Consider the following 14409-nt stretch of genomic DNA (forward strand, 5'->3'; position numbering starts at 1 on the left):
TTTCAGGCTGCTGAGCCGGGTCTGTGTCACCTCAGACCTCTGTCTGTCTGTGGACATGCGTGTGGGTGATCCAGTGGGAGGAACTAGGAGACCTGGGACAAAGGCCTGAGTGATTGCAGCAGCGTGGAATCCTTCGGAAACACTGATACTCAAGTCTGCAGGAAGTTCAGAGTTTGTTTGTTTTCTGTTTGTCACAAAGTATCTTTCTCTCCCCCACAAGTCAAAGTGAAGAAAGCATGGCTTGAGCTATTGTGAACTGCAAGGGGCAAAACCCCAGTTAAGTCCCAAGTTATGAACCGGGAGCCGCCCAGGGCCTTCTGGGACCATGAGAGTCAAGTCTTGGGCAAATATATTGTTCTTTCAGCACTCGAGGCCAAGGACATCGCCTCTCCTCCACGATCACTGAAGGCTGGTGGGAGGCAGCTCTGGAGAGTTCAGGTGACTGCTTTTACCCCATGTCCACTGAAGACCCACTGAACTCTTCCTCAAGGTTCAGCCTTTGGGGATCTTTCAGGGTACCCCTAAGAAAGAGGGCAAACCTCCTAACTTGACTCCCAGAGGAGTGATAGGGGCTGGCCAGCTGGGGACACGGTCTCTTGTGGGAGAAACCCTTCTCTTCTGGTTGTGGGAACTGGCACGCTTTGTTTTTCCGGCTGCTTTGTAGGACAGTTTAAAAAAAAAAAAAGCATAATTTCATGAAGGAAACACAGGCACCTTACCTCTGTAGCCTTTTCCCCTGAATTTTCTCTGTAACAAAACTTAAAATCTTTAAGGCGTGCTCCAGTCCTGCTGAAAGAATCTTAACCACATCCATGGATGTTCCATGAACATGACATTCATTTCATCCTTTTCCAAATAGACTTTGGAGTGATTTACCAACAAGGCCAAAAGGAATGGCAAAAGTCGACACATCTCACTTTTAACAACTGCCTTTAACAGGGAAGACACTTATTTTAAGCTGTGGATGTCATAGCAGTTGCCCCATACATGGAGTTGGGAGTGAATTCTGAGTTTGATAACCCCAAACCCCATCTCTGGGCATTAGTGAGGCTTCTCCTGGCACAGCAGTGAAGTGGCTACCACTTTCCTTTTTTTACCACTTTTCTTGAATAGGGAAGTTCTGCTCAGTGGTTTTTTCTAAGTCAGTTGCTGTCTGTAGCCCCTTCTGTCCTCAAATGTCATTGTCCTGGTTCTCAAATCAGTGGGCGATTTTCACCCTATTCTGGCGTCCATCATCATCTCAGTTTAGCTTAGGACCCCCAGGCCTATCTATACCCACTTTAGGAGACTCTAACCTCAGTGAGTGTGTGTGGGAAGGAGGGGAGGGAGAGATTTGGGACACCCGAGGCCTGGATGACATGGTGCCTACTTTGGTAGCTCTAGGTATTGTGTCCATTTAACACAGCTTCCCAGTATTCTGATGCCCAGTGGAGCCACACACTGATCACCCTCGCCTCCCCACATCTCTGCCTGAGGTCCAGGGCTGTATCTCTGTGCCTCCCCTAGAAGTCTTGCCAGCCCTCAGATCTAAGCTGTTCCCATGTCTCTGTCCCTCTGTGTCCCCCCAACCCCCTGGGTCACTGAGACCAGCGCTAGGCTTCCGATTCAATCTGATGACTCCCTCCTCCCGAACTCTCAGCCAGACGCCAGCACCCAGGCACTGCAGGCCTACCCGGCTCATCCCCTCCAGCTCCTCCTCTTTGCAAAGCTGAGATGTGAGCCTTCCCCACAGCAAAGCTCTCCCTTCCAGGAGGTGAACCCAAGGCCTTGCTGGTCTCAGTCCCCTGGTCTGCACGGCATCCTCAGCAACCACAGGTCCTGCTGGCGGGCTTCCTGAGCTGCACCACACCCTTCCATCTACGCCCTGAAACCTCTTCATCACCCACCACCATTTCATTTGGGCTCACATCTCAGCTGGCTGATAAGGTGCCAGTTTCAGTAACAGCCTAACAATCACTGGATTCACCGTAACTCCCTATATATGTGTTTGGCACCTAGTGAGAACTTCCTACCTTCTCCCTCTCAATGCTGCTTCCTGGAAATGGTGCTTTTGTTTCATGAAGTTTATGAGCACCAACCATTGTTACAGGTGACCGGATATTAACACCATCTCCTTGTTTTGCTGCAGAATCACTGCTCAGATGATAAAGGCGAACAGCAAGCAAGATAACATTTGACTTTTTTCCATTAAAACCAGTTTCATATAACACAGAAGTCAAGCAAAGAACTGGATGTGAGGGGTATTAAAATATGAGAAGAGCTTATAAAGCCCACAGTAAATATCAAGTTACTCAAATTTAGTTATTCTATTTTGCTTAAACTCTTTGTAGCCCCACAGAGAAGTTGGGCTATCAGCTTCAGATTGGTGCATCAGTCTACATCAGGGTGTTCAGGGAAGTGTGTCCACTCCTCTGGGCCAGGCCTTTCTTCAAAAGTGGGACTCACCAGACTTTGTCAAGACAAGCTCCCGGTGGTAAAGCCTGTCTCCCCCTGAGAAGGCAGAGGCGGGCAGCCCTGGATGGACACGCTGCCCACGCACACCACCAAGCCTAGCCCTTGCACTGTGGACAGCTTGGCGGTTACTAGACCAAGTGCCTCTGCTTGCTCCTTCTCTTTCCTGAAAGGAAAGCAGGGCTATGGGCAGTTCTTCCCTTAGGAAGTTAAAAACCACCAAATTGTAAAGTTTGCATTTTACCTGTCACAACCCAGTTCCTCACAGATCAGCTAACGGATGAGGCTGCTCCAGGCCCAGCTCCGCGCTTGTCCTGTGGTGCCTGCTGGCTCTTCACCCAGCTTGGCCTGGAGACAGGGTGGAGGCCATGCCCGTCTTTACAGAGGGGCCCCTGGGAGCCAGGCTCAGCTCAGAGCAGTCTCCTGAAGGGTCAGAGGGTTTGTGGTGTAAGAAGCTCACTCCTCTATCCCTCCCACTCTTCAAATAGTACTCTCTGCCCCCTTCCCCCCAAACCCACAAAAAACAATCAGAGGTTATCATATCATCCCTGGCTAATAACCACTGCAGCTGTAAGGCTGGCAGACACTGAGATACGGGGCAGAAGCACCTCTCTGCACCCCAACTTTCCAAGACACTCTGCTCCATGAACCTCAAGCTTCTCACGGGCAGGACTGCCTACAGTGAGAAGTGCTTTCTCTGCAAGCAGCCTGGGGTCCCGCCCTCTGCCAGGATCCCTGGGGGTGGGGTGGGGGCTGGGCAGAGGATTTCCCCTTGGCACAGCTTCCAGCAAAGAGACAACGTGTTGTTTGGGACAAAAAATGCTACCCTCCCTATTCCTGGGAGATATGACCTTCCAGAAGTTACTGTCTGTCTCTCCGGACAAAAGCAGGACATTCTGTAGCTGAGTAGGAAAGTGGCCCCAAGTTTTAGGAAAGAGTTGGGATCTGAAGCACTATTCTGAGAGAATTTCCTCATAAGAAATGCCTCTTTGGTTGTTTGACAATGAATGTGTGCCCTAGATTTACCAGAAATTCAAATATTCTATGAATAGGCAGACTTTTAGGGTCTAAGTTTTTAGTTTCTTCTCGAGTAATTTCATTTCTTTTCAGTAAAGGAATGTCTGGAGTGAAATTTAACATATATGGTTTCATAATGCACAAATCAGAAGATACTCCACTGGGACCTAAGTTCTGGTTCAGGGAAACAAGGTCATGGTAGTGACACCATGGTCAGAACTGAGCCACCTTCTCTGGAAGATGGCCAAACCAAACACTGACGCAGGTGCGTGTCTGGAACCTCCGACAGACCAAGCTCTGCTCTCCTTGAGATACATTCTCTCACTGTAAAGCCAGGGGGCAGACCCGTCTTTCTAAACAGTACTCTCTTGGAACTGTTTATCAAAAATATTTTTATAGTACAAAGACTAGAGTACAAAGGAAAACCAAATAAAAGCCCTTGGTTAAAGCTAAAAAGAAAAAGCTGTTAACTCTGCACTGCTCCAGCCTCAAACGATAGCATGCTGCTGGTCACTCGGAGGTGACATCACACCCTGATTCTCTGAGGCGTTTCGTTCCAGGCACCACTGTGTCTGAGGCATCTGAGCAACACATCACAGCAGGAGAAGCCAGCTTCACAGGAGAAATGGCAAGTGTTCCCCTCAAACTCTGTCCTACAGAGTCAATACGATTAACAGGGCAAGTCTGCGTGGCTTGCTGCCAGATCAAATTCCAGGCGCGTGGAACTGAAGTCACACACTGAAGTCTCACACAGGAGCTGAGGGCTTCCATGTACATCTCTATGTAGCTCATATCCAGAGGAGAAACAGGTGAACTATGGTGCGTTCTTGAGCAAAAAGGATGCGCAGTCAGCTTTATCAGTTAGCTCACTGTGGTTCTGTGTTGGGAGCACTCTGGAGATACACGTTTCTTGAGATGGTAACTTGAACATGGGAAGAACACACGTGTCTCTGATGTCTGCAATGCCTTGAGCTCCTGGGCCTGCTTCAGCTGAGGCTGACGGAGGGGACTGGGCTGGGGGGTAGACTTAAGAGGGCTGCTTACGTGGTATCTCACAGCAAGGAGGTGGTTGATTTTTCTCAAGAAAGCACTCCGAGCTTTTTGATTCTGACAACCACTGGCCATCACCCAGGGGTCACTATGCCCAGCTGGCCTCCTGAGCACCCCCTCCCCATACCCCTCAGCAGTTGCCAAGAAGACAGGTCCACCGGCCTCAGGGACAGGACTTTCCGTGTCTCAGTGGTCACAGAAGCACTGCTCACCTTATGCCACGCTCTGCTGGGGGGCTAGCAACAACATGGAGAGCTGCCCACCCTGCACAGCCTGCAGCTCCACTGCAGCGCTCGGGGTCAGCCTCAGAGGAGGAACAAGAGACGAGGCTTTCTATTAGGAAACTTTAGAAGGAGGCCCTTTAACAGGAAGTAAAGTAAGAGACAGGAAAAAGCAGAGCAGGGCACACCAGCAACGTGTGCCCTGCACCAGTCAGAAGCAGCGCCTAAAGGCTTTAGTATGCTGTATAAGCGGGGAGCACAAAGGTTATCTAAAAACCCCAGCGTCACCCCAACACAGATAGCATGTGATTATTCAGAGCCCACTGGCAAAGCAATCCTACCCCCTGGGCCCCGTGTCTTCTCCGGAAACAGCCAGGCTTCTTGGGGCCCATGTTCAGTGCCCAGCTTTGGGGAGGTTTTCCGTGCCGTGAGGCCACCTGGGCAATAAAGCTGCCCTCAAAGCCTCGCCTTGGGGGACTTTGTAACCCTGAGCCCCAACCTATGCCTGGAAAGCACTGCCATTCTCCCAAAATGGACACAGACAGAAGAATACGAAACAAGAAAGGTGATCATAAATCAAAAGGAAGGGACAGTCCACTTAAAAAATCAGGTTTTGTTCTCATCATACATGTCCAAAGACGGTTCGATTGTGGAGAATTCACTTTCATACACCAGGCTTCGAGGGGACAGAGAGTTCCGATGAAAGAAGTGACCACCTGGAAAAGGAGCAAGAAAAAGGGACTTAATAGGTCATCAGGTCTATACTCCCCACCTGGCTTGAAGGAAAAAAATGTGGATTATCTTCAAAGCATCACGTTTTCTCAAACATGTCCATTTAGGGCTCTTACGAAAAGAATACAGGCATCCCTCAGTGTAAGCACACTTTAAATATATAAATGTCAGTGCTTGGATCCTCGAGAGACTGACCACCGGAGCTCTTCCAGCAAAAGCTGCCTGGTGCTCTTAAAAAGATTCCGCTTATACATTTGAAGGCTTCTGTTCTGAGCTAAGCAGGCCGGTGGAGGTAGGAGAGGGCACAGGGTTATCAGTTGGGCAGACTGACAGGTCAGAATGCATGAAAAACTATCTATCTATATCAAAGTCCCTTTACATGATTAACTCTACACATGTGAAGACCAGTAATTTCCAGTCCTTTCTCAGACAGCCACTGTGAGCCGATCCATGTCTCTAAATAATATTTATACATATGGCTGATTCATAATATTGTACAGCAGAAACTAACACAACATTGTAAAGCAATTATATTCCAATTTTTTTTAAAGGTGGAAAAAAAAAAAGAAAATCCATCAATCAACTGGTGCGATCTTTTTCTGGGCAGTTGATTTGTCTGGTTGTGGCAGGTCTCAGTGGCGGCGCGGGGGGGTTTGTTGCGGCGTGCAGGCGCTCTCACTGTGCCACGCAGGCTGTCCCACTTGCTGCACGTGGCTCCACAGCTCCCGAGCTCGGCAGCTGGGGCCTGTGGGCCCTCTAGCTGTGGCACGCAGACTTAGCTGCCCTGCAGCCTGCGGGATCTTAGTTCCCCGAGGAGGGATTGAACCCATGTCCCCTGCATTTGGAAGGTAGATTCTTAACCACTGGACCACCAGCGAAGTCCTCAGTTGTCTGTCTTCACACTAATACAACACTGTCCTGATTACTACAGCTTTTTGAGTCTTGAAATAAGGTATTATAATTGCTGTAACTTTGTTCTTATTTTTTAAATGATAGGATGGACAGGGAGGAGAGGAAAGATATTATACAGAGTATAGTTTTAAATGAAACCATTCCATGGTCACTTCTTCTTGTTTAACTTTCCTTATTAAAAACTTCTGCATTTAAAAAACTGGGATGAATTAAAAGATGCTTGCCATCTGTATAAGCAGACCTCTTAAGAGAGTCCCAAGTAAGAGATGGGATGCTTGATCTCTGATTGCTGAGTCTCAGCGCTCAGAAGAATCTGCACAGTCCAACTGGGCTTAAAGCTTAAAGATTTAAAAAACGAAACAAAAGAAAAGAGAGGAAGAGGAAGTTTTTTCTCTGCAGGAAGAACTAAAGCCTCCAGAAGTGGAAATGAGCTAAGTTTTTTGTGATACTGAGTTGATCAGCTGACACCAAATCTTTGGTAATAAACCATGGGTCAGAATTTACTTAGCAATCTACCCAGCTATTAACCAGTTTGCTTGAGAAAAATAAAATATCAAGAGAGGAACACACAAGCAGCTGAATTTTAGAAAAAAGCATGATGCTGGCTTTGCCAAGAAAGTATGGTAAATTTTTCAACACCTGGAAACACCCTGTTTACTGATTAACTGATTCTTATTATTGGCGACACAATGTCACTAACTAAACTGTTAATGGAGGTGTAGCCTGTACACAGATGTGCACAGTGTATAAGTTTACAGCTAGGTGAGTTTTCACAGAGGAGATACCCGTGAAATCACTGGGTCAAGAACGAGAACCCTACCAGCACTCTGCAAGGACCTCTGTTGATCCCAGTCACCAGGCCTTCTCTTTCCCTCTGAGGGAAACCACAATTCAGACTTTTCAGATCATGGTTCAGTTTTGCCTGTTTTTAATTTCACATAAATAGAAACAGAGTATATATTCTTTTAAGCTTGGACTTTTTCAGACAATACTATGTTGTGACATTCATCTGTGTCATTGAATACAGCAGCAGCTTGTTCACTTTCATTGCTGTGTGATACTCCACGGTATGACTGCCCCACAATTTCTTTACCTAATCTTCTATTAAAAAAAATAAAAATAGAAGATTTTTGTTCTTTCATCTGCACTGTGTCTGAATTGTGGCATGTGGGGTTTTTAGTTGTGGCAGGAGATCTTTTATTTGTGGCATGTGGGATCCAGTTCTCTGATCGGGGATTGAACCTGGGCCTGCGCTGGTGGCTTGGAGTCTTAGCCATTAGATCCCCAGGGCAGTCCCCCAATCTTCTATTAACGGCATTGTTTCCACTGGGAGCTATCATGAATATTGCTGTTAGGAATCTTTTTGTGTGGGGGCTTCCCAGGTGGCACTAGCAGTAAAGAACCTGCCTGCCAACGCAGGAGATAAAAGACTTTCATGGGTCAGGAAGATCCCCTGGAGAAGGGCATGACACCCCATTCCAGTATTCTTGCCTGGAGAATCCTACGGACAGAGGAGCCTGACGCGCTGCAGTCCATACGGTTGCGAAGAGTTGGACACGACTGAAGTGACCCGGCACACATACACACATATTTTTATGTATCTCTTGCACACATGTGCACCCAGGTCTCTTCAGTTTAATCTAGGGGTGAAATTGCTGGGTCCTAGGTAGATGTATATACTGGCAGTTTTCCAAAGTGGCTGCACCAATTTTTACCCCCAGCAGTGGCCAAGAATTCCAGTTTCTCTGTATCTACACTAATCCTTGATATTTTTCTGACTTAAAAACTTCTGCAGTTCTGGTGGGTATATAGTGGTATTTCATTGTGGTTTTAATTTATATCCCGTGATGACTAAAAAGGATGAGCACTTTTTTATATGTTTTTAGGCCATTTGCATATCTTGCTCATCCTGAAATGTTTCTTTTGCTCATTTTGTTATCAGGTTGTCAGTCTTTTCCTTTATTCTGAGTGTGAGTCCTTTGTCCTGACTTCATGTAAGTAATACATAAGTATTACTTATTACTTTGCTATAAATGTTATAGGTTTTCTTCTAAAATACTGTATTATGACAGACAGAATTTCTTAATTTTAGTGTGGATCCATTTATCTTTTATTTTATGTTCAGTGCTCTTTTGATTCCTATGTGAGAAACTGCCTAGCCCAAGTTTTGAAGAAATTGTTTTATCTTTCAGAAGCTTCATTGTTTCACTTTCCACATTTAGATCTATGTTGCATTTCAAATTCGTTTCTGAGTATGGTGTAAAGTAGGAATTGAGATTCACTTTCTCGTCTTAGGGCTTCCCTGATAGCTCAGCTGGTAAAGAATCCACCTGCAATGCAGGAGACCCCGGTTCAGTTCCTGGGTTGGGAAGAACTGCTGGAGAAGGGAAAGGCTACCCACTCCAGTATTCCTGGGCTTCCCTGGTGGCTCAGCTGGTAAAGAATCTGCCTGCAATGTGGGAGACCTGGGTTGGGAAGATCCCCTGGAGAAGGGAAAGGCTACCCACTGCAGTGTTCTGGCCTGGAGAGTTCCATGGACTGTAGAGTCCATGGGGTCTCAAAGAGTCAGACACGACCGGGCGACCTTTGCTCTTCTTTATAGATATTCAGCTGATGTACAGCCACTGATTGGAAGACCATTCTCATGCTCACTACTATACAGTGCTACCTTCATATGATCAAGTGTCCATAGACGCATGGTTGTTTTGGGACCATATTCTGTACTATTAAGCTATATGTCCATCTTTGTATCAATACCTCACAGTCTTAATCACCGTACCTTTATAAAAAGTCTTACCATGTAGTTTTGTATCAGTGAAGAACACTCTATTAGATAAGGAAGAATGGGTGTCGAATTTCAGCAAATGCCTTTTCTGTATTTATTAAGATAAAAATATGACTTTTCGCTTTCATTCTGTTAATGTGTTGAATCCCACTGATTCTCACCCTTGCATTTTTTAACAAATTTAACTTGGCCGTAATTTTTCCTACTCATATATTGTCAATTCATTTAGTTAATATTTTATTTGGAATATTTATATCTATATTAATACAATAAATTAACTTGAAATTTTCCTTTCTGGAATGTCTTTGTCATGATGTGGTGTCAGTGTTATGCTGGTCTCGTTGCGGGACTTGAGCCCTGCAAGGAGGAATAGTTTGTTCCTCTTTTTCTGTTCTCTGGACAAATTTGTGTAGGATTGTTTTATTTCTTCCTGAGATATTATAAATAATTCACCAGTGAAACTATCTAGGTCTAGAGTTCAAATTTTAAAAAAATCATTTTAAAAATTAAAGTATAGTCTGATATTATAACATTCATAATATAATATATATAATATTATATTAGTTTTAGGTATACCACATGGTGATTCAATATTTTTATAGATTATACTCCATTTAAAGTTATTATAAAATGCTGCCTATATTCCTTGTGTTCCACACTCTATGTACTTGTATCTTATTTTATATATAGTAGTTTGTACCTCTTAATCTCTTACCCCTGGAGTGTTTCTCTGAAGGAAGAGTTTAAATGATTACTTTATTACTTAGGTTTAGTAATAAATTCTGGAGAAGGAAATGGCAACCCATGCCAGTATTCTTGCCTAGAGAATCCTGTGGACAGAGGAGCCTGGTGGGCTGCTGTCCATGGGGTCGCACAGAGTCGTACACGACTGAAGCGATTTAGCATGTATGCATGCATTGGAGAAGGAAATGGCAACCCACTCCAGTGTTCTTGCCTGCAGAATCCCAGGGAGAGAGGAGCCTGGTGGGCAGCCGTCGATGGGGTCACACAGAGTCGGACACGACTGAAGTGACTCAGCAGCAGCAGCAGCAGCAGTAAATTCAGAGAATTTAGACTTCCTGTTTCAGATTTCCTGTTTCTTCCATGTCAGTTTTGGTACTTAGTATTTTTCAAGGAACTTGTTCATTTTATTATTAATTTTTTTATTATAGTAAAAAACATAGCATAAAATTTGCCATCTTGACCATTTTTAAGGGAATTGTGCTTGTGCTAAGTTGCTTTAGTTGTGTCCAACTCTTTGTGACCCCGTGGACTGTAGCCCAGCAGGCTCCTCTGTCCATGGGATTTTCCCGGCAAGAATACTGGAGTGGGTTGCCATTTCCTCCTGCAGGGAATCTTCCCAACCCAGGGATCAAACCCGCTTTCAGATCTCATGCATTGGCAAGAGGATTCTTTACCAGTGAGCCACCTTATCTATGTTGCATTTCGTCACTCAGTTGTGTCTGACTCTTTGCGACCCCATGGACTGTAGCCCACAAGGCTCCTCTGTCCACAGGGATTCTCCGGGCAAGAATACTAAAGTGGGCTGCTATGCCCTCCTCCAGGGGATCTTCCCCACCCAGGGATCGAGCCTGTGTCTCTCACATCTCCCTGTACTGGCAGGCAGATTTTTTACCAATAGTGCCACCAGGTAAGCCCTTTCTCTTACAGTGTATAGTTGAGTACTGTTAATTATATTCGTTGTTGAGAAGCATCTGCAGAACTTTTTCATATTGCAAATCTGAAACATATACCCATTAAACAACAACTCCCCTTCCCCCCTCCTTCTAACCCCTAATAACCCTCATTTTACTTTCTGTTTTTAGGAAATTTATTATTTTTATTTTTAGTGTATTAATACATAAGCTCTGCAGTGATATCCTCTTTTTTGCCCCTCTTTTTATGGGTCATTTGAGTCCTTTTCTTGATTATCAGATATTGTCAATTTCATTAGTCTTTTCAAAGAAACAACTTTTACTTGATTTTTTTTCCTCTTGATATTTGCTTTCTATTAATTTATGATCTTTATTATTTCCTTTATTTGATTGTTTTTATTCTTTGATAGGAATGTTTACAACACTGATTTCTAGCCTTTCTTCTGTTCCAATATTTGCTTTGAAAGCCACAGATTACCCTCTAAAATAGCTTTAGCTGTATTACACAAGTTTTGGTATGTTATTATTTTATTCAATATTTTATAATTACGACTGCAATTTCTTCTTTGCATTTTTAAAGCTGTTCAGTTCAGTTCAGTCGCTCAGTCGTGTCTGATTCTTTGCGACCCCATGAAACGCAGTATGCCAGGCTTCCCTGTCCATCACCAACTCCTGGAGTCGACCCAAACTCATGTCCATCGAGTCAGTGATGCCATCCAACCATCTCATCCTCTGTCGTCCCCTTCTCCTCCTGCCCTCAATCTTTCCCAGCATCAGGGTCTTTTCAAATGAGTCAGTTCTTTGCATCAGGTAGCCAAAGCATTGGAGTTTCAGCTTCAGCATCAGTCCTTCCAATGAATATTCAGGACTGATTTCCTATCTGGAGAAGGAAATGGCAACCCACTCGAGTACTCTTGCCTGGAAAATCACGTGGATGGAGGAGCCTGGTAGGCTATGTCCATGGGGTCACAAAGAGTCAGACACGACTGAGTGACTAAACTTTCTTTTCCTTTAGGATGGACTGGTTGGATCTCCTTGTAGTCCAAGGGAATCTCAGGAGTCTTCTCCAATACCATGGCTCAAAAGCATCAATTATCTGGTGCTCAGCTTTCTTTATAGTCCAACTCTCACATGATATACATATGTTAACTCAAAATGGATGAAGATCTAAATATAAGAGCTAAAGCTATAAAACTCTTGGAAGTTTTGTGACTTTGAATTAGGCAATGGTCTCTTAGGTATGACATATAAAAACACACTGAAAGAAAAAAAAAAAGACAAATTGCACTCCATCAAAATGAAAAACTTGTGCTTGAAAGACTGAAAAAAAATCTTGATGTAGAGAACGGATTTTGGACCCAGTGGGAGGAAGGAGAGGGTGGAATGAAAGGAGAGATGGGCACTGACGTAGACACACTACCGCGGGGAAACAGAGGACTAGTGAGAAGCTGCTGGGAGCTCGGGGGCTCAGCTTGGTGCTGTGTGATGGCCTAGAGGGATGAGACGGGGGCAGTGAGAGGGAGGCTCAGATGGAGGGGATATATGCATACTGAGAGTTGATTTATGTTGCTGTATAGCAGAAGCCAATGCTACATTGGAAGGAAATTATCCTCCAATTAAAAAAAGGGTAAAAAAAAAAAGAAAATATATCTGATAAGGGTGTGGTATCTGAAAGATATAAGGAACTCTAACAACTCAACAAAAAGACAATGCAATTAAGAAAATGGGCAAAGGACTCAGAGACATTTCTCTAAAACACATATACAAGTGGCCAGGAAGCACATGCTTGCTGATTGGGCTAGACGCTCAATGTCATTAGTCACTGCTGCTGCTGCTGCTGCTGCTGCTAAGTCGCTTCAGTCGTGTCCGACTCTGTGCGACCCCATAGACGGCAGCCCACCAGGCTCCACCATCCCTGGGATTCTCCAGGCAAGAACACTGGAGTGGGTTGCCATTTCCTTCTCCAATGCATGAAAGTGAAAAGTGAAAGTGAAGTCGCTCAGTCATGTCCAACTCTTAGAGACCCCATGGACTGCAGCCCACCAGGCTCCTCCGCCCATGGGATTTTCCAGGCAAGAGTACTGGAGTGGGGTGCCATTGCCTTCTCCATCATTAGTCACTAAGGAAATACAAATAAAAACCACAATCAGGTGCTACTTCACACAACACCAGAACTGGCTATAATTTTTTAAAAAAGGAAAATAACAAGTCCTGATCAAGGTGTGGAGAAACTGGTGGGAATATAAAATGCTTCAGCCACTCTGGAAAACAGTTTGGAGTTTCCTCAAAAAGTTATGGCAACCCACTCCAGTATTCTTGCTTGGTAAATCCCGCGGACAGAGGAGCCTGGTGGGCCACAGTCCATGGGGTCACAAAGAGTGGGACGTGACTGAGCAATTTCACTCCAAAAAATTAAACACAGAATTACCATATGACTCATCTATTCCACTTCTAGGTATAAACCTAAAATAATTAAAAGGAGGGGTGCAGGGCTTCCCTGGCGGCTCAGTGGTAAAGAATCCATCTGCCAATGCAGGGTCCAATCCCTGACCCGGGAAGATCCCACATGCCTCGGAGCGACAGCGTCTGTATGCCACAGCTACTGAGCCTGTGCTGAAGAGCTGGGGGGCAGCACCTGCTGAGCCCACGTGCCGCAGCTACTGAAGCCCGGGTGCCCCAGAGCCTGCGCTCCGCAGCAAGAGGAGCCAGTGCCGTGAGAAGCTGGGGCGCCACGGTGAGCGAGCAGCCCTTGCCCCCTGCGGCTAGGCAAAAGCCCCTGCAACAACGACTCAGCACAGCCAAAAATAAATACACTTTTAAAAGCATACTAAAAAGAGGGCTGCAGACAGGTTCTTTTTTCTTTATTTTATTATTTTTGGCTGTGCTGGGTCTTCCTTACTTCGCTTGAGCTTCCTCTAGTTGCAGCGAGTGGGGGTTACCCTTCCTTGAAGTGCACTGGCTTCTCATTGTGGTAACTTCTCTTGCTGCAGAGCAAACAGGTTCTGCATACAGGTTCAGGGGCATGCGCTTCAGTAGTTGCAGCACGCAGGCTCCGTATCGCGGCATCGAGCTCTAGGGTGTGCGGGCTTCAGTCCTTGTGGCACGCAGGCTCTGTATCGTGGCCTGTGAGCTCTAGGGTGTGCGGGCTTCAGTCCTTGTGGCATGCAGGCTCTGTATCGCGGCATGCGAGCTCTAGGGTGTGCGGGCTTCAGTCCTTGTGGCACGCAGGTTCGGTAGCTGCGGCATGCAGGCTCTGTATCATGGCATGCGAGCTCTAGGGTGTGCGGGCTTCAGTCCTCGTGGCACGCAGGTTCGGTAGCTGCCGCTGGCAGGCCCTAGAGCGTGGGCTCAGTGGCACATGAGCTTAGTTGCTTCGTGGCGTGCGGAGTCTTCCAGGACTAGGGATTGAAACCATGTCCCCTGCGTTGGCAGGCAGATCGTACCCACTGTGCAGCCAGGGGAGTCTGCAAACAGGTTCTTGTATACCAATTCATAGCAGTATGATTTACAACAGCCAAAAGGCAGAAGTGGCCCAAATGTTCAACAACAGATGAATGGATGAACTAATTGTGACATATATATATAT

This window comes from Capra hircus, chromosome 7 (assembly GCF_001704415.2).
Source record: "Capra hircus breed San Clemente chromosome 7, ASM170441v1, whole genome shotgun sequence".
Taxonomy (NCBI): Eukaryota; Metazoa; Chordata; class Mammalia; order Artiodactyla; family Bovidae; genus Capra; species Capra hircus.